The sequence below is a fragment of the Pteropus alecto genome, unplaced genomic scaffold, assembly GCF_000325575.1.
Source record: "Pteropus alecto unplaced genomic scaffold, ASM32557v1 scaffold23, whole genome shotgun sequence".
Lineage (NCBI taxonomy): Eukaryota > Metazoa > Chordata > Mammalia > Chiroptera > Pteropodidae > Pteropus > Pteropus alecto.
Window position 1 is genome coordinate 2587411 of NW_006435837.1, and position 21657 is coordinate 2609067.

The following is a 21657-nucleotide window of genomic DNA, read 5'->3' on the forward strand; positions in this document are numbered from 1 at the left end:
GCTGCAGTAAATATAGGAGTGCGTATATCTTTTCAAATTAGTGTTTTCATTTTCTTTGGGCAAATATCCAGAAGTGGAATTGCTGGGTCATAAGGTAGTTCTAGTTTTAACTTTTTGAGGAACCTCCAAACTGTTTTCCAGAGTGGCTGTACCAATTTGCAATGCCGCCAACAGTGTACAGAGATTCCCTTTTCTCCACCTCCTTGCCAGCACTTGTTTATTCATTGATAGCCATTCTGACAAGTGTGAGGTGATAGCTCACTGTGGTTTTAAGTTGCATTTCTCCGATGATTAGTGGCCTTGAGCATCTTTTCATATGTCTATTGGCCTTCTGAATGTCCTCTTTGGAGAAAAGGCTATTCGGTTCTTTGCCCATTTTTTAATTGAATTGTTTGTTTTTTTGGTATTGAGTTGTATGAGTACTCTATAAATTTTGGATATTAACTCCTTATCAGATGTATCATTGGCAAATATCTTCTCCCATTCAGTAGGTTGTCTTTTTGTTGTGTCGATGGTTTCCTTTGCTGTGCAAAAACTTTTTAGTTTGATGTAGTCCTATTTGTTTATTTTTCTTTTGTTCCCTATCTTCCCCAAGGAGATAGATCAGAAAAAAAAATATTACTAAGAGCAATGTCAGAGAGTTTGCTGCTTCTGTTTTCTTCTAGGAGTTTTAGGGTTTTAGGCCTTACATGTAAGTCTTTAATCCATTTTGAGCTTATTCTTGTATAAGGTGTAAGAAGATGGTCTAGTTTCAGTGTTTTGCATGTATCTGTCCAGTATCTCAACACCATTTATTGAATAGACTATCTTTTCCCCGCTGTATATTTTTGCCACCTTTGTCATAGATTAAATAACCATATAGGTAGGGATTTATTTCTGAGCTCTCTGTTCTGATATATGTGATATATGTGTCTGTTTTTATGCCAGTACCATGCTGTTTTGATTACGATAGCCTTGTAGTATAGTTTGATATCAGCACGATACCTCCCACTTTGTTCTTCTTTCGCAAGATTACTGTGACTATTCATGGTTTTTTGTGATGCTATGTAAATTTTAGGATTATTTGTTCTAGTTCTGTAAAGAATGCCATTGGTATTTTAATAAGAATTGCACTGAATCTATAGATTGCTTTGGGTAGTATGAGCATTTTAACAATGTTAATTCTTCCTTCCCCTGAGCACAGTATATGTTTTCATTTATTTGTATCTTCTATTTCTTTCTTCAGGGTCTTATAATTTTCCAAGTACATGTCTTATACCTCCGTGGTTAAATTTATCCCTAGGTATTTTTTCTTGATGCAATTGTTAATGGGGTTGTTTTCCTAATTTGGAAGAGTTAATATTGTTAAAATATCCATGCTCCTCAAACCCATTGATAGATCAATGCAATCCCTATCAAGATTCCAGTGGCATTTTCCCGAGATTTGTTCAAGAAATACTGTGGCTATTACTGGGGCTGGTTTGCCTGCCACCAAAAGTGTCTCTGGAGATGCAAGAGTGGAGGTCTGTTGATTGCTACCATGGGACCCTCCTGCTGAGTGAATTGGGTGGGGCTGTCTCAGGGAATCATATGGGTGGAGTGAGCAGATCTCACCAGGCCATAGCAGATGGAGATTTAGTTTGGGCCATGTGGGGGGAGGGTTCAACAGAAGCAAAAAGGCGCTCACCTGCAAGCTGTGCAGGAGGAGGGCCCAACAAAAAGAGTGGCAGCTGTCCTTCTAGCCCTCACTGAAGCCACCCAACTCAGTTTTTTCCTATATGTCTCTGGCACCTCCTAAGCTGCTGTCCCTCCGTCAGAGGCTAGAGTAAGTGCTTGGAAGTGAGTGAATCTGTGCGCTGTCCCTTTAAGGAGGTGTCTGGATTTCCAGCTGCCCTCCGTCTCACCTGGACTGCTGGAATCCCCACTGATTTTCACAGCCAGATTTTATGGGGACTCCTCTTCTCGGCACTGGAACTCTGGGCTGGGGAGCTTTAATGTGGGGCTGGGACCCCTCACTCCTCCTGGGGCGAGGCGCTCCACAGCTGAGATTCCGCCCCCCCATGCTCAACCACACACTTTGTTGGGGGTGGGGGGACCAGCCCATTTTGTGTCCCCACCCTTCTTACCAGTCTCCTTTTTATATCCCCAGTTACAGGAGTTCTGCTCAGCTAGTCTTCAGATCATTCTCAAGGTTGACTGGTTCTTAATTTAGCTGCAATTTTAATGTGGTCATGGAAGGAGGCATGCACAGTGTTTACCTACCCCACCATCATGACCGGAACTCCGCATCTTAACTATTTTTAAATGTATACTTCAGTGACACCAAGTACATTCACATTGTTGTACAACTATCAACACCATCCAACTCCAGAACTTTTTTCTTCTTCCAAAACTAAATCTATACCCATTAAACAATAAATTCCTATTCCCCTTTACCCCCAGCTCCTGGCAACCAGCATTCTACATTCTATTTGACTGTTCTAGGTTTAAGTGGAATCATATAGTGTTTGTCTTTTGTGACTGATTTATTTGAAAATGTGCTTCTTAACTATTTTTTCTAAATTCATTAAACTCAGTTCAGGATGGCAAGTACTGCTGTTTTCCACTGAACTTAAACTCTGGTGAAAATGCATGTATATTTAATGCATAGTAGGCTCACTGATGGTTAGAAAATAACACCACATCTCTCAGCCCCTGGCCAAAAAAAAAAAAAAAAAAAAAAAAACATTTCATTGTCCTTGCAGGAAGATTCACAGAAGGCCCATCCAGGTGCTTTATATAAAAATAACAGTTCCCTCCAGCTACCTAACCTAGATTTTAAGTTATGTAAAAGTAGTTATTTGGAAGGAAAATGCTGAATAAACGCATTCTGGGGTGTAGCATTGTAGTTACACTGGTGTTTGTTTGTTTGTTTAGGGGTATGTCCCCTAGGAGAAAATTTTGCTTGATTTCTGCCAAAATAACCCATTCCATTCCCCTGCCAATCACTGGTTTGGAGGGAGGTGAGAGCCCCAGGTGTGGCCAGTGAAGGAAGATCAGCCAGATTGTTTCTAAGAAAGGGTGGCTTGTTCTTAAAAAAGATTCATTTGAGAAGTATCAGTCCTTTTCCTTTTCCAGGACATTTTCACACCTGCATGTGATGGCATCTTGTGATTGTGAGGAATGCTAGGGTGACATATAAAGCCACCATGCTGAGGATGGCAGAGCAGAAAGAGAGAACCCTTGGAGACTTGATGGTTTTAGTGAGTCACTGCATTAACTAACCCTTGAACAGCCCTACTTCAGGACTTTGGGTCATATGAGATATCAGTATTTCCTTGTTGTTTAAGCCAGTTGAGATAGAATTGTCTTTTACTTGCAGATACTTAACTGATAAAGGTAGATTGGGTAATGCCACTGGGTGGTTTCCCTTGGAAGCAAGTTCTGAGATGAAATTTACTTTGAGGAGGTTTCTTAAGCAGTGTCTGTGGAAGGGAAAAGAAGCAGAACTGGGCAGACAAAGAGTAGCTGGGAGGTAGGCAATGACAGCCATGTGTGACTTCATGGAGAGGTACTTGTTGGCCTTAGATTGCCAGGCCTTTATACTATACCTCATCTCCATTAGTCATTGGAATGCATCCCCCTTCAGAAGGCCAGGATCTGGGGCCTAGCGGCTCTCAGTAGCTAAGGCAACCCCTGCAGGGGCAATTGAAAGCTGCCTGTGGATAGCACTCTCAGCATTTGGAGCAAGAAGTTTTTCATTGAAGGGGGATCTGGATAGTGCATGAGAGTCCCCACCAGACATGATTACTGGGATGATTCAAAGAAGAAATATTTGTCCCAGGCCCAGAAAAAATATCCCTGAGACACACTAGACTTGCCTAACTTCTGGTGGGCTGTGGCTTATGCTAGTGATAGCAGTCATGTATTTTCACTATATCTAACTTTCTTTTGTTTGACTGCAAAAGGCTAATAATTGAATTGTCCATAGGCATCTATACATTACAACTAAGTTATTGTCCATCTGGATTTATTTTATTTTTCATTAAGCTTATCGGGGTAACATTGGTTAATACAATTATATAATTGTCAGGTGTACATTATCATTTGACATCTGTTTATTCTATTGTGTGTTTACCACCTAAAGTCCAGTTTTCTTCAGCTACCATATATTTGATCCCCTTTACCCGCTTCACCCTCTCCCTAAACCCTATATTTGACCCCCTTTACCCTGTCTACCTCCTCCCTCCTCTCTCACTCCACTAGTAACCAAAAGATATCTGCACACTGATGTTCATAGCAGCATTACTCACAGTGGCCAGGACATGAAAGCAACCGAGGTGTCCTACGGTAGATGATTGGCTAAAGAAGCAGTGGTACATATATACAACGGAATATTACTCAGCCATAAGAGATGAAATACTGCCATTTGCAACAACATGGATGGATCTCTAGATAATCATGCTAAGTGAGATAAGCCAGACAGAAAAAGTTGAAAATCACATGATATCACTTATATGTGGGCTATAAACGTCCATTTGGATTTAATGCAATCAAATCAGTTTGATGTTTACTAAATGACCAATGAACCTTGTTTGACTTCCTTTCCAGCCAGCCCCCCTCTTGAAAGTCCTCTCTTGGCTTGCCACCCACTTCTGACACCTCTGTCTTGGTCTGTATGTCACCTCTTTTTCCTCTTGATTTCTAGTCACAGGTGCTCTGTGAGGCACCATCCTTGGCCCCAACTTGATTCTCTCGTCAGTGTTTCACTTATTGAGCATACTCTGCCAATGACTCTCACTCTCTTCCAAGCCTACCAAATTCTCAGGTGATTTCCAGCCCTGGCCTTTAAACCAAACATCAGCGCTTTATCTTCAAGGACCTCCTAGACATCTTTGCAAGTCCTAACCACTTCCAACTTAATACAGTCTAAAAATAACTCATCATTCACCATGAAACAAGCTCATCTTCTCAATTTCTTAGTTCTACTGATTCTATCAGTTCTCAGTTACCCTCATTCAAAATTTTGGACTCACATTTGGATGGTGGATGTGAGAGATAGAAGAGAGCTATTCATTTAACTAATATAACTGATTAGTCTTTAAAATCTCTTTCTGTATTTTTTTTCTGGGCACTTGCTCTTATTTTGGTAATATTCTAAATATACCTCTGTGATAATGCTTGACATACTACATTCTAATTACTGTATTTGTTTTTCACTTTTTTTCCCTACTAGACTAAAACTTCCTTGAAAACAAACTGTATCATTCTCCTTTGGATTCCCAATGTTTAAAGCATACTTACCATGTACTAAATACTGAATAAATGTTTTTGGAACAAATGAATGACTTATTCTAGTTCAAGACTTCAAGACTTCTGCATTGCATCCATGACCTCTTTGTAGTCTCTGTAAATGTTTTGGATGTCCTGCTTCACATTTTCTCTATCCTCCTATTTCAGCTGTAGCGCTACTGTACCTTATAGGATTAGACTACTGCCAACACATCCCACCTTGAACTGCTCCAAGCCTTACTGCCTCTGACTTTCTCTGAAGCTTTTGGAAACTGCTCATCACAAGGGAGTATGCAGCTTAGATGTGTAGGGGATGTTACTTCCCTGTAGGAATGGAACAACTTTTTCCTCTACCCTCTTAGTTTAGTAGCTGGGACCCTGCAGATTAAATTGACAAATGACATTAACAGGAGAAAAGACATACAAGTTTTATTTGATGTTTTACTTTTATATGGTATAGAGGTTTCAAAGAAAATGAAGTCAAAACCCCAAAGAGGCAGTCAGATCTAGAGGCTTATACACCATTTTAACTAAGGGCAATAAATCTGTGGAGAAGTGACAAGACAAGAGAAAAGGGTTTTGAGTTTCTAGGGGCAGTAAATTGTGGGAAGGTAAATATATGGGGGAAACTAGTGGAAGATAAAGGTTATTTAGTAAGGTTTATTATGCAGATTCCTCTTGGTGTTGTCCCTGGGATGATAACTCTAGAGTGGTCTCCAGTGATTGAGTAGTTCTGCCCTTCCTATTATGAGGGAAGGGAGGGGAACAAACCTTCACAAACAGAAATTTATGTCCTGCTTTTAGGCAAATAGGGGATGGTAGAGAGTTTTTCTGTTTCTGTTGTTTTTCAAGAGTCTTCACTCCATAATACTAATGACAAAGTGGAATATATTGAGGTGGCATGTTCTGATCCCTTTCACCTTCCAGGGGCAACCCTTAATCAATAAAGGGCTGAGAGCTGGCGACTAAATGTCCTAGCCTCCCTCCTAGGAGACATTGTGTAGGCCTTTCATTGAAAACAGTGGAATCCAGCCCTCCCAGCCTACAGTAATGACTTATATTAGGGGTCCCCAACCCTGGGGTTGCAGACTGGTAGGGTCCTTGGCCTGTTAGGAACTGGGCTTCACAGCAGGAGGTGAGCGGCAGGCAAGAGAAGTGAAACTTCATCTGTTTTTTGTAGCCACTCCCCAGCACTAGCATCACCACCTCAGCTCCACCTCAGATCATCAGGCATCAGAATCTCATAGGAGCACCAGTCTGGTGCCAAAAAGGTTGGGGACCACTGCCTTACATAATGTACCATTAGAGTGGCTCTCACTTTCTTCCTCACCAATTTTCAGGGCCTCACCTCTCATATAAATTACTATCCCTAAACTCTTTCTTAGTCTCTGTTTTTAGGGGAACGCTGAATCTCAGAGTGAAAGAAGACTGACAGAAAAGGACAGTACCTGTAATAGTCAAAAACCATTGCTTTCGTACATCACTTGCTACCCTTCACAGAAATCCCTCAATTGTTAGGGTTGCCTGATTTTGTAAACAAAATACATCCTGTATTTTATTTGGCAATCCTACCAATTGCACTCTATCTTAAAAAATCCATTTAAACTCACATCTTGTCATTTATGAGTCTCCATAATTTGCCCCTCATTCTGCCAATATAATCTCTTCCACTTCCTCCAAATGAGTGCAAGAGGACTTCATCATCATCATTATTATCATCATCATTATGTAATTCCTTTGCTCCTCTGAAATATTTCACTGCTTTCAAAATACTTGCACGTACATTGTCTTATTTCTCTCAACACCTCTGTGATATAGCCTGGACAGAAATTTTAATTTAAAATTTAAAATTTGTGAAAACTTAACAAGAGGTGTGGACTTGCCTAAGGTCAGCGGGTGGGTATTGGAGAAGGGAGCTCAAACCCAGGATATAGATCTCCGAGACAAGGATTCCATCCACAATATCAGGTCATTTCCTATTCATATTCTTTCATTTTATACAGTAGAAAACTAAGGCACCTAAAATTTAAATGAGTGAAACACAGGACCGTCATAGCTCTCCACTATTTGTTTGATGGTCAGCAAGTCATTTACTATGGATGAGACTTCATTTCCTCATCTATAGTATGAAGCACTCAGAGTAGAAAACCTGAGTTTTATGTAGTTTCTAACTCTCTAGAGTTCACTCAGGCTCATGCAGCTAAATACGGTAGTCCCTCCTTATCGGCAGGGGATATGTTTCAAGATCTCCAGTGGATGCCTGACACTATGGATAGTATCGAGCCCTACATATACTATGCCTTTTCCGATACATACTTATGATAAAGTTTAATTTATAAATTAGGCACAGTAAGAGACTAACAATAACTAATAATAAAATAGAAAAATTTTAACAGTATACTATAATAAAAGTTATGTGAATGTGACTCTCAAAATATTGTACTGTGCTCACCCTTTTTTTTCTTGTGATGATGTGAGATGATAAAATGCCTACATGATGGGACGAAGTGTGGAGCATGACATAGGCACTGTGACGTAGTGTTAGGCTACTATTGGCCTTCTGACAATACGTAGGAAGGAGGATCATGTGCTTTGGGTGATCCTGGATGATCAAGCCATGATGATGTCTATGGCTGGAGATAAGGAGCAGATGATATCAATGGTTCAGAACTTTCAGTAGTTGAAGGTTCCTCCTTCCCTGAAACGTTTTGGAAGAACAATGTAATCAGATGTTTTTGTCTCTTTTAACTCATTAAAGTGTTGCTGCAGAGGTTGTAATCCTTCCTTGATCACACAGGTGACTTTAATGCTGCATTCCATGATTTTTGTAAAATAGGGTGACTTGAACACAAGCAATGTGATACCATAACAGACAACCTGATAACCTAGACAGCTACTAAGTGACTAATGGGTGGGTAGTGTACACAGTGTGGAGATGCTGAACAAAGGAATGATTCACATCCCAGATGGGATGGAGCGGATGGAGTGAGATTTCATCATGCTACTCAGAACGGCATGCAATTAAAAACTTATGAATTGTTTATTTTTGGAGTTTTTCCATTTAATATTTCCAGACTGTGGTTGATTACAGGTAACCGAAATGCAGAAAGTAAAGCTTCAGATGAGGAGGGAACACTGGCATTAAGAACTGAGAATAGAGCACAGCCCACTGAAAGCTTGTCAAAGATAGGGTCTCTTAAACAGCTTTGCCCTTCACATATTTTCCTACCATATCTGCGCTTAAATTTAAAAGTGGACAACTTGAGTGTTTTGTACTCTAATGGAAACCAGGATCTCTTAAACAGCTTTGCCCTTCACATATTTTCCTACCGTATCTGCACTTAAATTTAAAAGTGGGCAACTTGAGTGTTTTGTATTCTAATGGAAACCATATTAAATTAAGTTGTTGTTGGTTCTTGATTAATTTGGCTTTTTTTCCCTTTTGGGATAAAATCAATTCTCTATTCAGAGTTAAGCAAAGGAAATTATTTGAAAGTTTATTCATTATAAGTTGTACTTATTGAACGTATTTTTAAATAAATTTTTAAATATATTAATACCAAAGAACAGGGCCTATTTTCCTCCCCCCTGGCTAAATGTATGAACACTTTCTTAGAACATTAGAAGTACTTCTTGTATGGCAAAGAGAAGGAAATTCTATAACATAGTTTTGTTTCCAACATGAATTTGGCTATCACCATAAACTTACCTTTTTCTTCCTAACTTTTAATTTCAGGGGTGGTAGAAAAAGTGTGAAAAGTATGAGTTTAGATCCAGACACATATGAGGTTCAGTCGTAGTGCTACCACCTAGCTGTGTGACCTTGAGCAAGTTACTGAACCCCTGGGAACCTTAATTTCCTCTCCCTCATGAGGTTGTATTGAGGGTCAAATGAGATGATATGACAGTCCGTGGTGAAAGGAGAGAACTTGTGCACTGTGCCCAGTAGATGCATCATTAGTGTGTACTCATTCACTGGCATTGGTGATTAATGTTATTTCAATTACATGGTAAGCCTTCTATTGAAGAGAGTGGCTTTTCCTGGTTATTTTGGGTAAGTGTCATCCTTTGCTTGGTGTTGAAAGCCTCCTACCCTGTCATCATGCTCTCTCAGTTCTCTGGTATCCCTTCTTCTGGGTGCTGCGCTTGCAGCTTCCTTGGGCCTGGATACGCTCTCTGCTCACTGACATACATATACGTACTGCTAGGCTGACTCTTAGGGGGATCCTGTTATGATTCTCCCAGGGATTGGGGGTGCCCTTCTCTAGTGAACCTTTCTTCCCAAGGGCACCACCATTTTCCTTTCCTCTTTCTCTTGAAGATCAATGAAAATAACCAAGAAAAAATACCCACTGCACTATGAACAAACATGCCACTTCTCCCAGGAAAATAATATCATATTCCTATCTCTCCAAGAGTGTACTTTTTCAGTTTCATTTTATGACCAAGTATCTCACAGTCCCCCTCAACTCCTTTGACAACTTTCTACTCTAGATAAAGATCCATTCCTACATATAAGAATCAGAGTCATTCCTGACAGACACATCTAACCATCACCATGAGCTAAATGCCTCATCTTCCCTTTGGATCCAAATCTCTAAGTCAGAACCACAGAATCCCAAGATGGGAGGGACTCTAAATTTCTAAAACTCTGATTTTCTAGTCCAAGATGAAATCTGTTTTATAATCTCTTTGCCAAGCGCTTATTCAACCCCTATCTGAACATATATGATTCCCTTCTCTAGTTACTCATAAGAGGCATTTGACTAATATTGTTTATTGCTTTTTAATGAGTGGACAGAACAAATAGGTTGCCCAAGGGCAGCTTCCTCTTGTACCAAGTGACTTACAGTGTTCTTTGTTCCAAGGTAATATAGCTTCCTTTGTTCTAAGATACCTGGAGAATGCTATCTTCCTGTGACCCCCCCTTACACACAGGGAGTACTTGGCCTGTTTGTGAGTATACATGCACATACAAATACAAACAAAGGTGAACCTCCAAGAATACCATGAGCAAAACAAGAAATCTTTTGGGGAACAGCTTTGTACATTTTTTTTTTTAAAGAACACCTTAGGAAGTAAAAAAGTAATTGAAACTAACTTATCTCTGTTCAGGCTTCTAAGCAGTTATACCTAATAGAAAAGAAAATATGAGCCTATAAATTCTGTAGGTGTTTAAAAAATGAGAAAAAAGAGTGAACAAATCTTTTTTGAAAGTCAATCCCATTTCCTCTGATTGAGAAAATGATCCTTTTGGAAAAAAGTGAAAGTGAATGTGTTTTGTGTGGCCAGGGGCCATCACACATCAGATGATCATCTCATCAAAACCTAATTCTTTTTGAGAGAGAAAGCAAGCAGTGATAGCCCAGACACCTCCTTTTCCTTTCTAATGAATCAGCCTTACAAGCCTATGAATAATCAATTTCTACCACAGCATTTTTGAATCTGTAACTAAGACAGTGTGGTTAAAGATGTACAATGATTTTTTTTAATCATTCTTCAATTGTGGAATGAATTAACTAATGTCAATTAGTTATAAATGGACAAAGGCTATTGCTAAAACGGTGTCAGAAGGACATTGGAGAAAGCACACCCTTGTACAATTGTTTTTGAACTTTTTTTTTTAAGGCTAGGAATAGTATGTAGAATCCCAATATTTAAAATAGTTAAAAGAATGTCTGCTGGGGTAAAATTGGGTGGAGAAGGGTGAGTGAGACAAATAAGACATGGACAGGGATAGAGATGAGCTCATGGCCTCTCTCTTCTCTTTTCCCACCTATTCCCAAGCCCATCAACAGTTTTGAACATCTTGAAAGCATATTTAGGATTCCTTGGAACATAATTTGAAAATTAATGGCAAAGCATAAAACAGATGGACTGTAGCAATTGATGAAGTCTTATTCTAATTCTAGCTCCAAAATATTAGCTGTATGAATCAGTGCAAATTACCAGTACTCTCTGAACTTATTCTGCATCTGTGGAATGGAGATTGGGCTAGGATTGGGGTAAGTGAGATAGCACATATAGTCAAGTGGGTATGTCTGGCATATAATAGTTGCTCAATAAATAGCAGCTATTGCTATCCAGGGGAAACACTTAAAGTTTCAGACTTGCTCTGAAAGAGCCTCTGTGCTGGGGTTTTCTTTTTTTCTTTCTTTCTTTTTTTTTTTTAGGTGAGGCAACCCTTGGTTGACCTCACAGATTGCAAGGACCTTGTCAGCTTACAATCCCTTATTTTCTATTTTTCACACCTACAGCACCTGGTCTTCCTAGGTGGTCTCCCATCCAAGTACTAACCAGGCCCGACCCTGCTTAGCTTCTGAGATCATATGGGATCAAGCTCGTTCAGGGTGGCATGGCTGTAGACTGGGGTTTTCTGAAGAATTGCATTGTTCAAAACCGTGGTTTACTTTGGGTGTGGTGATGGCCAAGGGGACAACCTCTCCTTTAGGCGCTTTCAGGATCCCAGTCTTAACAACCCAAACCAAAAGAGTATTTGGGGGCTTTTTCCTCTGCCGACTTGGGAATCTACCTAAACATGGAGGAAGAGAGAATAAATGATAGTGTTATTTGAGGAAAATGTGGATTGGGGTAAGAAGCTACTGCCCCCAGGGGCAAGCCTTCCTTTGGGCTAATGCATGAGCATCCCCCAGAAATAGCAGATCTGACAACTTCTGTGTTTGGAAGGGGCTTAGAAATCAGTTAGTTCTAACTCCTCATTTTTCTGTGCAATAAACAGGGAGTGGGAACAGGGGAGTTGGAAGAGTGTGGAAGTAGCTTCTGAAATGTAAATTCTTTTGAGTGCCTTGACCTATTAATTCATTAATCCCCTATTGTGAGATACTCTGGTGTAGAGAGGAAAAAGAACCATTGTCTGGTTTGGACGAGGTGGGCAATGAGGCAGCCAGGCCCAGTCTCAGGCCTTCTGCCTTGGGGAGCTGAAAATAAAAAGGGTTTCTGGGAAAAAGTGTCCCTCTAAAGCATTTTTTGTCATCTTTGTATTCTCAGTGTTGCTGAATGAGCAGAGCATGCTGAAGACCCTCAGCAAATGCAGTGGGCAGTTGACTGAGCTTCCTGCCTTCACACATCTCTTTCCCCTGAATTTGTTTAAGCACCTCCACTAGCTCTGAAGGTGCAGAAAGTAGCTGGACCTCATCAAAGTCACACCTTTGTCATCTTCTGAGGCTGGAGGGATTAGGACCTGGTGGTTAAAAGATGGTAGGGAAGTTAAACAAGGTTCAGAAAGTTTGGGATATACCTCCAAAATGCTAAATCTTCACCCCTCCCTTCTTTATGCTTTTCCCTGCACCCTCACTCCCAAAACAGGGCAGGGATGAGGTGGGCCAGGAGCATAGGATATGGAGTCTCATTCTTTTGTCAGAGAATGATGGTACAGTTTAGGAGCTGAGTAGACTGTCACTCCAGAAAGCCTTTGTCTATTCCCTGAGAGAGTCACCTGGTATCAGAATTAACACCTACCTCAAGAAGGAAGGAACTTTTTAGTTGGGAAGGCCCCAACAAAATCAGAAGCTCAGTGGAGGTCCAAACCAGTTCCAGTGCTTTCCAACAGGGCTTTCTGGGATAATAGAAATGTTCTATTCTGTGCTGCCTAATACCATAGCTACTAGCTGCATGTGGCTGTCGAACCCCTGAACTGTTACTAGTAGGACTGAGGGAATAAATTTTTAATTTTATTTACTTTTAATGAATTACAAATTTTAAATACCCACACATGGCTAGTGACTACTGTGTTGGATGCAGCTTAAGTACCTTTTCCTTCTCTCTCTCATCTTGTGTTTTCAATGATGACCACCCAAGATTTTATTACCTGTCAAGACAATATGATTGATTTTGATGATGTCATATTATGCCCTCTTGAAAAATTCTTTCCAGGAAATTAAAATTGCTAAAGAAAAGTTTATTCATCTTACAAATGGATGGTATTCCACACATTACTTATAACTCATTCAAAAATGCAAGTTCAGAACTAGTAAGATGCTGATGTGGTGAGTTTTGTGGCAAGGCGTTTAACCTCACTGGACCTTTGATTCCTCAACCATAAAATAAGGAGTTTATACTAAATGAATCTGAAGTCCTTTACTAGCTCTAAAAGGATGTGATTTGAAATGGCTGCTATGATGATGAAAATATTATATATGTTCAAAAAAAAACAGTTATAAAGATGGTTCGCATTTCTGATAAAACTGTTACAAATTTAGTAATAAACAATAATTCCAAATTACAGGGAGCAATAGTTAAACATCATAGTAAAGTATAAGATAAATCTGAAAAGTTTAGCTTTGAGGCAGAAAGTCTGAGAAGGAGGGTTTCCTTAGATCGCTCATTGTTTTCATTATCCATTATACAAAAAGACCATTTCCATTTATCAATTCCAATGAAGCTCATAAATTTAACTTACAGTTTGTTGTAAATACTAAAGGATGCATTATTTTGAATTTGTTCCCATAGCCCTTCAATAAATTTTAGAAACCTATTGAAAAGCAAGAGTTGACCATCAAAGAAATAATTTCCCAGCTCTCATGAGGAACTTACTTTGATCTCAGGCCTGGTGAAAAGACACATTGGTTGCACTATGAAGAGCACAATTTTCACATCAACAAACATTACCCAACATCAAACCAGACACTTTATGATCCCAAATCTTAAGACAAACAGAGCCGATCCTTTTTTGGGAGGAAAATTGCTTTTACAAAGGGCCCCCAAAAGTGATTAAATGAATCATTTCTTGCACCAAAAATCCAGCGTACCAAAGACCAACTGCAAACATTGGCTACACCAGCCTTAGGAAAGAGCAAATTTGGCCAGCCCATGGCTAATACATTGCTTATGAAGAGAATTCTACAATCCAAGTGGAAGCATTCTAAGAAATAGCCTGAACCTGAGACTTACCAGAAACCCAGCAGTTCTAAATAATAATAATAACAGCTAATGATTCTGTAGCACTTACTATGGCCAGACACCAATCTTAGTGTCTGGTAAGTGTCAGAGTAAGCCCAAGTCTTCATGAAACATGAAAGTTTGGCCCATTTACATTCAGCACGGAGTACTTCGCCAATGGTACCAGTGAAGCACTGCATAATCAAAATGCATAAAAGTTCTGAATAGATAAAACTCTATAACAAAAAATGTTGAAATTATTTTATAATTATAAATTACTTTATAATTTATGTTAGAAATTACCCAAGGATCAAAAAGTTATCAACATGAATGTAGAGTTTTGCTTCTCTTATTTGGAGAAAATAGGCTCAAATAATTGGAGGAAAGTATGGCAGTGTCTGTCATAGTCTATAGAGACCCCAGTGCAGGCAAATAAAGGAGACAGCATTCCTTGAAGCATTTCAGACTGGAGAACCCCTACCTTGGGGATTTCACACCTCAGTACCCCTTGGTGATGTCTTAGAATAGATTGGCTTGTTCACTGTTCTGACTTCTCTTTTTTCAATTACTAGTTCTTTCTGACTAACCTTAGAGACTGTCATAGAACAGACACCTGTCACCAGTGACCTGTATCTTTTCTGTCAGCAGGCCCTCTTCTATAAGACATTCCTTTAAATTCTCATCTTGCTTTCTCCTTTCACTTTTGCCTTGCTTGCCTCTTTACCTATAATCAAAAACACATTCTTGGATTATATAAAAATCATGTTCTTAAAATTCATTGTAGAAGCTTCCTCAGAATTAAGAAATTAAAGCTTATAGTTTGGCCTTCAAATCTGGGTTTGAATTCACTGGTGGATAACCTTGACAAGTTACTTAATCCTTTATATATTGCTATTCCCTATTTTCAATGAAATTGGGTAGTAAAATCAACCTACATACAGTGGTGCATTTGGTTCATGAAAACTGCTAAATGTTCATGAATTTTATGAGTTGATTATTAAATACAACCATTATTAAAAGTTAAGTTCTATAAATTTACACTTAAAATTATATTAAATAAAAACAAAACTCAAAACTCATCACTTCCTTATTATTATCTGTGCTCTTAAGGTTATTTATTTCTACTGTATCAGTCTGGTGGAAATACTTTATTATATGTGCTGCTGCACTGCTTTGACATCTCACCTTTGTTCAGTGAAGTCAGATTGGTAACTGGAAATTAACCAAGGTGAAAATATTTACACCGTGAAAAACAGCAAATACTACAAGTCGGGGCTTTTTGTCCCCTGAGATAGTCGTTTATTAAGTATACCTGTACACCACTGTTTATGCATGTGATATAAGAATTAATATGAGATAATGTGTAAAAGGTACTTAAGTGTGTGGCTCATAATATGTACTCAATAAATGGTAATTTTTCTCATTAGTATTGTTGATTATATCATTCAGTCAGTGAATCGGTTCTTTATTGTCTAATTCAATGCACTGAAAGTTTTCCTAGAGAATATAAAAATGCATTACTATGATCTGTTTCTGTAACGACATAGATCTCAACTTGCTTAACTTAATAGCCTTGTTGTCTACATTTTATCCTAATTTTGATTAGTGATATGGCTTTTATAGAAATTTAAAAAATTCTTTTGAGTCCTAGTAGAATCCACTCATTTGTTAGAAAAGGAAACAGAATGTCCCAAAACCTGGTGTTTTGCACAAGTTTCCACAGGCATCTAGTAGTAAAACTGGTAGTAACACATGTTATCTATCTATCTTATAAAGTCTTTCAACACCTTTTATAAGTGGATGAATTGTTTATTAAAGGTGTGAAACAGTGATGGTTTTCATTTTCAGTATATATAATGTCCTGTGAAAACTGGGAACAACATATATAATAGAATTTGAACCATAGGAAATCACCATTTTTATAAATAAAAAATGATCAAATTTTGACACTGTTATACATTTCAACCTAATATAATATTTAATCTAACAAAGCTAATATTCAAATTGATATGCTCTTTACTTTTCTTTCCCACTCCTGGCTTGCAAACATAATTTAATTAAGATAAATTCAGTCATATATATATGAGCTACAGATGTTTATATGAGAGTCTGTAGAATTATTTGGCTACTATGCTAAAGAATGATACTGTGCCTTCACCATACATTGTGAAACAGAAGAATTATTCCCAGGCACTTAGATGAAGAAGAAAGACAAATACTTGATATATGTTTGTGTGGAATTTGTGTCATTTTCTGGTTTGGGTTTAAGACCAAAGAATGTCTAAATTATATGTATTAGCCTAGGTTTTAAAAAACATTTACCACATAAGCATTAGTTTGGAAAACTCTAAATTGCTTTAAAAAATGGTCAAGCCAAAATAGAAGGAAATCCGTGGTTTTGTGCCCAATATACAATTACACAATTACAGAATTTACATGCTTGCGGTTGGTTTTACAAAACCTTCTTAATGTACTAAAGTGTGGTCTAATTGCTTAGTAATAAAGGGGGAAACACTCTCTAATGAGATAAATACCTTTTATAGCAATCTTAGTAAATGCACTGTTTGCAGTGGGGGGGAGGGGGCGGGTAGTGGAGTTGGGAATTTGTGCTCAATGCCTCTTTTTCACCCTGTTGTTCCTGGTGGGGCAAGGTCACCTTGGAATGCAGAGTCCTTGCCCAGAGCTACTCAGCATTCCCCACTAACAGCTCTAATCAGAAACTCCTGTTGTCAACAGTATTCAAGAGATGAAAGGAGGCAATGGTTTCAATTTTTTCCCCCAAATAATTGGAGTCAAAATAGTAATTGACTCTTGTTTGTTTTTCCAGTATGCCTTCTGGGAATAACCTCAGGGTCAAAGTAGCTCTCAGAGTCCTTAAATCTTTCCCCAAAACAGAAACCAGTGTGTTTCTGTTTTTATTAGTTCCTACAGATCCTACTTTGAATTTTGTTGCTGTTCTTGTTCTGTTTTTGTTTTACTTTGGGTTAAGGACTCTTATTCTGAAAAGCTTAAGAAAGCAGTTATCCTCCCTTTAGCAAACCGATTTGCAGAACACTGGTCACAGTAGTCACAGGCCTGAGGTCTAGTCCAGGGTCTGTTACTACTTCAATAGGAAACCTTGTCCACATCACTTGAATTCTGAGTACTTCAGTGTTCCCATCTGTAAAATACGATGTTGGGCTGGAGAGTGTTCTCCTAAATTCTCAATAGCCCCATATTAGCCATAACACTGTGATTCTAAAGAAGAAAATCTTATCTCAGAAGCATCTTGTATCCATTTATATAGAGAAGCCTTTCTGATACCTCCAGAGAGCATGAATCTCTTCCTTTTTTTCTATTTTGGGCACACCTTTATTACTCTATTTATTGTGCATGGCTCTTTCACCAGGAATATGAGACACTTCAGGTCAGGAACTGTAACTTACTCAAGATAACATAAAATCACAGGCCTATCTATGGAAGAAGGGATGGGGCTGGTGTACTCTGAATTGCTGTGAGGCAGGAGTAACAAAGGCTTGAGCAAAAACAGAGTAAGAAAGGGAACACACATGCATACTGCACTGGACTTAAGAGATGAACTAGGCTGGATGTGCTGGTCTGTGCTTAGGAGATAAATTGCGGTAAACACAGTAGCAAGAGGGGGTGACTCAACAGAAGTCAGAGAATTCTGAGATCAGAGACTTGTTTCTTAAGAAAAGAGTAATAGTCCCTTAAAACTACAGTAACAACAAAGCCCAAAACAAAACACAAAACGAAACCTGTAATTTTTCTTAATATAAAAATAATCCATGCTTACTGTAGAACGTTTGGAAAATAAAATAAAAATATCAATGATAGCAACCATTTCTTTTATGTGTTTTTTCCCTAAACATTTTTTTATAGCTAAGATTATATTGAGTAAACAATTTATATCTTGACTTTTCACTTAAAATGACATAATTTACTTAATAATTTCCCTACTTTTGCCTATTTATAAATTTTCTCTGAGTATTTTCTTGATGAACATTATTACGTAATAAATTTTCCCTATAATTTTAGATAATTTTCTGAGAAGAGATTTCTGAAAGAGACATTGCTAGGAATAAAGTTATAAAAGTATTTAAGGAATAAAAATATGAAACATAGTAAAAATATAGACACATAAGCATTCATATGTGTTATAAATTTCTTTCTAAGAAAGTAGTATCAATTTCCACTCTCACCAGAGGAGACCATATGTATAGAAATAAGAGCTGTCCAAGTTTGGAATGGTCTATCACATTTAACTGAATTATCTTGGCTCCTATTGTGGAGGGGTCTCATAGGAGGGGAGGCAGGACTGAATGATCTAAAAGGTCCCTGCCAACTACAAGAGTTACCGATTAAAAATAACTGAATTGCTATTAGATAACTTGTTGTCTAATAAGAAGTTGAGATCTTAACTCACCTCAGGCACTATGCTAGCTGCTGAAGATAGGTCCCTTTCCTTAAAGAGCTAATAGTCTATTAGAGAGACAGATATTAAATAGGTAATTTCAACATAATGGTAAATGATAATATCTGGAAAATTTCCAGGGTATTATGGGATCTCAAAAGAGAGGCCCTTAAGCAAAGAAAGATGGGAAAAACATTGTAGACAAAGGAAAAAGCATTATCAAAGATATGAAGTGAAAAGCATGAATTGTGTGTACTGTGTGTATCTATAAACCATTACGTATTATTAAAATATAAAGTATGATTACTCGGCCATTAAAAAAATGAAATCCTACCATTTGCAATGACATAGATGGACCTAGAGGCTATTATGCTGAGTGAAATAAGTCAGACAGAGAAAAATAAATACCATATGATTTCATTTATATGCGGAATCTAAGGAACAAAAAGAACAAACTAATCAAAAACAGACTCACAAATATAGAGGACAATCTGATGACGACCAGAGGGGAGAGAGTTTGGGGTGCTGGGAGAATGGGGTGAAAGGTTAAAGAAGTACAAATTAGTAGTTGATAGATGGTCATGGGGATGGAGAGCACGGCATAGGGAATGCAATTAGCATTAATGTATTAGCTAAGTGGAGATCCAAAGGAAAGAGCAATTAGAGGCATCATTTTATTAACTATATAAATGTTTAACCAATGTACTGTGCAGTTGAAACTAATAAAATAAAATTTAGAAAATATATAGTGTGAAGTAGAAGGTGGTATAAGCTTGCAGGATAGTCAGAGGCTAGGTCATGGAGGGCTTTATATGCCATGCTGAGGAGCTTAAACTCTATTCTGTAAGCAATGGAGAAATATTTGAAGTTTTAGAGAAAGAGTGATACAGTCAGATGTCACGATAGAAAATATTTCTGACTATGGTGGAAGAATGGATGAATTTTTAATGAAGCAAGACTAGAAGCAAGGAGATCTTTTAGGAGGCTTTTGTAAATTCCAACTGAGAAATGGCAAAAGCTTAAATCAGGGCAGTGGCAGTATAGAGGGATGGAAAGGAAAGGAAAGGCTCAAAATTAAGTTGGATGTTAATTTGGCAGTAGTTGATAAATGATTGAATATGGGAGCTAATAGAGAGAAAATAACTGCATAAAATTAAAATCAAGACAATAAGAGTTGCAAAGAATCAGTGCTCAACAGGTTAACTGTAGAAGACAGATGTGGGGGAACACAATGAGGAATGTATGTTGGTTTTGGCAAAATGGGTTTCACTGAAGGCTTTTGCATATGTCATTTCAGAAGACTATAGAAGAAGCAGTAGGTTGAAGAGTGAGTTGAAAGTGAGGAAATATAGACACTGAGTGTAGAGTGATCTTTCAGGAAGCTTGATTCAAAAGGACAGAGAACTAATACTATTATTAGGGAGTCTAGGGTCATTAGACATTTTTTACTTTAGGAGGAATGTAAGTTTCTTTATAGGCAGGAGAGAAAGAACCACCAGAGAGGAAGAAATTGAAGGTATAGGACAGGAAAAAATTGGTTGAACAAAATATTGAAGTAAATAAAAGTAAGTAAAATCAAGAGTAGATGTGGAGACACTGACTTTGAATGGAAAGAAAAACTCTAATCACCTAAAACTGGATGGGAAGAGGGAAAGATGGATGTGGAAGTGAATCTACCATTTAGATCAGAAAGATTGTTATTCATTCTTAAAGTATGCAGAGTGTTCCAGAGAGAGAACAGTATATGCAAAGACTTGGAGTGAGAGATAGAGAGAGTATGATGGATTTAAATGTCTTCAGTAGGGTTGCAACAAAATATTGAGGGGGGCGTGGTAAGAGGAAGGGTTAAAAATGAGGCCAAAGTGACACCTGGGTGGTCCCTTGTAAGCCATATTAATAGATGTGAGCTTTATTTCAAGGATAGAAGAAAGTCTGTAAAAGCTTGGGAATGACATGATCAGCATTGCAATTAGAAGCATCAGTCTGGCTGCAGTGCAAAGAATGGGTAGGAAGGGTGAGATCTAAGACAGGGAGAACAATATGGCTGCTGGAGTAGTCCTAGTGATGGATGATAGTGACTGAACTAATGTATTGCCTGCGAAGTGAAGGAGATGAATTCCAAAGATTTTTAGGAGTAAGAGTTGACAGGGATTGTCGATGGGTACAATGTGGAGGTGAGAGAGAGAGAAAAGTCAAGGACAACTCCCAAGATTTCTAGCTTAGGGAACTAAGAGGATGGTGGCACCATTTATTTGAGACAGGGAATTCCAGGAAAGGATTAGATTTAGGGATCTATTGATAAGTTCAGTTATGGACATATTGAGCTTGAGGTGCCTGTGAAACATAATATTCAATTCATTTACTCATTCACTCAACAAATATTTATTGAGTTTCTACTATATGCCAGGCATTAAGCTATATTGTGGGAATAGAACAATGAATACAGATTAGCTTAAATTGAAGTAGACATGTTGATATTTGAGTGAAGTTAAGGAGAGAGTTTAAGGCAAAGATATAGGATTGGGAATTACCAGTGCATGAAATCATTAAGGAAGTCTCTAGAACATCAATATATATGGGACAGGTTGAGGAAGAGGTACCAAAAGGAAGGCTGAGAAGTAGTGGCCAGGGGTAGGAAAGAAATAAGGAGATATGATATTATGGAATCCAAGAGATGAATGAGTCAAGGATGGAGTAGTGCATGTTTTTGACCAATTAGACAAAAAGTAACTGTCCATTGAATTTAGTGTCAAGGTGGGCACTGGTGAGCTATGATGGAGTATCATTGGAATGGTGTGGACAGAAACTAATTGCAGTGGGTTTTGGAATGAATAAGAAAGGAAAAAGAAAGGGAATGGAGATGGGCTTTGTAGATAATTTTTTAAAAAAATTTAGCTATAAAAGGGAAAGAAACATTAATAGTAACTGGAAGAGGAATGTGGATACTCAGAGTTAAGCAAACTGCAACATTAAGGACACAGTCCTTCAGACTACCAAGTCTGTTCAAGACTTCCGACTTTACCACAGGAATTAGGGTTCAACTGCAAAGTTAGAGGGAAGAGTCTACACAGGATCACTCTCACTGCTGACGCTAC

At 38.2% G+C, this 21657-nt stretch overlaps 1 non-coding gene across 1 annotated transcript; it reads right to left on the reverse strand.

The window, feature by feature from the left end:
* Positions 1-11498: 11498 nt before the first annotated feature.
* On the reverse strand, positions 11499-11617 carry LOC112479521. The gene has a single exon (XR_003046221.1). It is a non-coding gene; the product is annotated as a 5S ribosomal RNA (ribosomal RNA).
* Positions 11618-21657: the final 10040 nt, after the last annotated feature.